This window comes from Dipodomys ordii, unplaced genomic scaffold (assembly GCF_000151885.1).
Source record: "Dipodomys ordii isolate 6190 unplaced genomic scaffold, Dord_2.0 Scaffold153, whole genome shotgun sequence".
NCBI classification, from domain to species: domain Eukaryota; kingdom Metazoa; phylum Chordata; class Mammalia; order Rodentia; family Heteromyidae; genus Dipodomys; species Dipodomys ordii.
In genome coordinates this window covers 430088-433502 of record NW_012267369.1, presented here as the reverse complement: position 1 = coordinate 433502, position 3415 = coordinate 430088, and the positions used below count along the sequence as shown (strand labels likewise).

The 3415-nt window shown below is 66.1% G+C and overlaps 1 protein-coding gene across 1 annotated transcript in view; it reads right to left on the bottom strand.

The window, feature by feature from the left end:
- Plxna1 (plexin A1) overlaps nucleotides 1-3415 on the bottom strand; it is a 47118-nt gene that overhangs the window by 40732 nt on the left and 2971 nt on the right. The window lies entirely within an intron of this gene.

Sequence of the window (3415 nt, the reverse complement as noted above, 5' to 3'; positions counted from 1 at the left end):
GGGAGGGACATAACCCTCAGAGCGGCCAATGAGTGGCCATGCAGTGCCACAGGGAGGGACATAACCCTCAGAGCAGCCAATGAGTGGCCATGCAGTGCCACAGGGAGGGACATATCCCTCAGAGCGGCCAATGAGTGGCCATGCAGTGCCACAGGGAGGGACATAACCCTCAGAGCGGCCAGCGAGTGGCCATGCAGTGCCACAGGGAGGGACATAACCCTCAGAGCGGCCAGTGAGCGGCCATGCAGTGCCACAGGGAGGGACATAACCCTCAGAGCGGCCAGCGAGTGGCCATGCAGTGCCACAGGGGAGGGACATAACCCTCAGAGCGGCCAGCGAGTGGCCATGCAGTGCCACAGGGAGGGACATATCCCTCAGAGCGGCCAGTGAGCGGCCGTGCAGTGCCACAGGGGAAGGACATAACTCTCACAAGGCAGCTAAACAGCTCCTGGGGGTGAGGGGGGCATGCCCAGGTTCAGCGAAGGAAACAGACCCAGGAGAGTGGCAGTCGGCCTCCCTTTGGGTGGGGCTCCTTGTGTGGGGGGCCACAAGAGCACGGATCCCTCAGCACCCCTGAACTGGGCCCCCAGGCCCAGGGCCTTTCCTGAGCTGCACCATGGCTCCGTACAAGCCCTAGCCACACCTGGGGGTCACAGGCACCGCAGGCTGGTAGCCAGTGCACAACAATGAAGGATCTCACAGGACACGCGCTGTCCAGACCTGAAAGACCGGATGTCCAGGCAGATGGCCTCGCTCCCGTCTGGCAAGGTGGCCAGAGGGCCAGGCTGTGCCTCGGCAGGCCCGGTGCACAGAGTGAGGGCACAGGGCTCAGATGCCCTGTCCTTCCCATCCCTAGGGCTGTGTGGCCTCATCTGGGGGTGCACAGGCTCCCCTCCCACAGGACCCACGCCAGGGCCGCCCTGGAGTAACAATCCAAGCACAGGGTCTGTAGAAGCCAAGGGCAGCCACGTGCAGCGCCGGGCTCTGGGGCCCAATGCATGCTGGGAAGGGCACCCAGGAGCGGCAGCCCCTGCAGGGGAGGGGCAGGCGGCAGGCTGGGCCCTGGGGAGGTGAGGGAGAGGCAGGGGTAGTGCAGCCAACCCTGAGCAGCTGAAGTTGGCAGGTCTTAAATTAATCGGCTACAATTTTACACAACAACACGTTTGGCAGGGCCTGGCTGGGGGCCAGCCAAGTCCCTGGAGCTCCTGAGATGCTTTTTAAAGCCCTGCGAGGACCAGGCCTGGGAATGGGGGGAGGGGCCACCCTGGCCGGCTGGCCTGCGAGTCAGGCAATTGGCTCCCACAGTACAGTGGGCGCTGGCGCGGCAGCCGCAGGGCGGGAGGAACCTCCATGTACACAGTGCTGCTGGCAGACCGGGGGCCCAGCCACTCCCACACCCAGGCTGGGCCAGCGTGACGGGGGAGGCGAGGACGGTGGGAATTCTGCCTCCCAAAGGCTAGGCCCAGCAAAGAGGAGCCTGCACACCCACAGGGAGCAAGTGTCCTTCATCGTGGGCCCCTGGCAGGGCCGTGGGCCTGTGGGAGGGGACGGCCAGGCCTACCCCACGCAGGAAGGGCCCGGCATGACTTGGTGGGCACCCAGTTGACATCTGGCTTCAGGCCGGTGGTCCAGAGCGGGACATTCAGGAGAAAGTTCCCCAAGAGAAGGAAGGTAACAGGCAGGACCTGGCTAACTCTACAGGCCCCCAGTCACATCCTGAACAGCCCCAAAGAAAGGGAGGGGAGAGCAAGAACCCTGCAGCCAGCAACTCTGAGCTGGTGCTGTGAAGTGCTGTGCCTCAGTATCCCTATTGGTCAAACAGATAACGGAACTGCTGTAAGGCCTCTGAGAGAGGCCAGTGTGAATGACTGCTCAACATACACTTCCGTGGAAGTAGGCGCCTGTTGGGCCCTGGGGAAGCAGGAGAACCTGAGGGCCAGAGAGGCTGGGCAAGTGGGAAGTCACACGGATGGTGATGAAACAAGGCATCACTCGGCCATCTGCGCCGTGCTGGGGAAAGACCACTGGCGGGGCTGACAGCTGCGGGCAGCTTCCCAGACCCTCGCAGGGGGACACCTGAGGGTGGGAAGCACACACCTGCTTCACTGCAGAACTCCAAGCGAAATGAGGCTCCGTTCTCCAAGCACAGACCAACAGCTCAGGCCCTGGCCCCAGCAGCTAACTCCATACACCCAGAGAGCCTTCCACCCAAGCACCGCCACCACACCTGGCGCAGGAGAGCCAGTGCCGAGGGAGGCTCTGGGCAGCAGGCGCGGGGGCGCTGGGCACTGGGCAAAGGCACCGCAGGGGGACACAGCCTCACTTCCCAGCTGAGGAGGGCCCCACGCCCAGCGGGCCGGCCCCCGGCCTCCTGAGCCAGGAGAGGGTAGGACAGTAACCCTTAGGGCCGTGCAGCCCTCCCGAGCCTCCCAGCCACAGCAACACGGAGACTCACCCAGAGGACCCGACCCTCACTCAGGGCTTCCCGCGCCCGCCGCCTCCCTGCCCCTGGGCACCACACTGCGGGCGCGCCGCCCCGCCCCGCCGCCCTCGGCAGGGGCGTGTCCAAGGCCCCCAGTGGCCGCCCACAGGAGGACACCAGAGCATGGCATCCAGCCTGGCTTCAGCTGGGAGGCTGAGGAGAGCGAGGTGGTCCCCGCACGCCAGAGCAGGGACACGGCTCCCGTGGTGTGGGAGACATCTTCCTGCACACAGAGGGCCACGGACTGGGGGCCGTCAGGCCACGTCCCACGCGGGCACAGCCTGGGGCTGTTACCTGAGGCCTGCCCCCTTGCTCCCGCTTGGGGCACCCCCCCTTTCAGTATGGCTGGGAGTTTGTCCCCATCAGGCCTTGCTCCGCACACGTCCAGCCCACAGGTATTGCCGTCCACCATGGCCCGCAGGGCACCGCCCAGCCCGCAGAAAGGACAGCACGGACACCAGGGAGGCCACAGCCCCGAGCGGGCTCAGCCACTCCCCCCTCAGCTCCCCACCACCAAGCTAGGGCAGGGAGGAGGAGGAGGGCTCCCCTTGCCCTGCCCTTGGCCTTGGCCTGGAGAGAGGCAGGGGGGGACACGCTGAGCAGAGTGCTGCTTCAGCAGACAGCAGGCCGCCCGGGCCGTCGGGGCGGGGGGGGGGGGGAGTGGGCTGCTAGGCCTGCCCCCTGGGGGCTGAGCCCTGCCCCTGCCGGTGGGCGCCCGGGCCGGCCCCAGAATCCTGCAGAGCGGACTCAGGCCTGGGACCCACCCCATCCACCCTGAACCCCGACACAAGCCAGAGGCAGAGGACACCTCCCAGGGGAGGCCCTCTGCTGTCAAGGTCACCAGACCTGGCGGAGCACGGCCCCCACCCCACTCACCAGGCCCATCTCCATGCCACAGGCACACTGTCCCGGTTTTCATGCCCCTGGCCAATA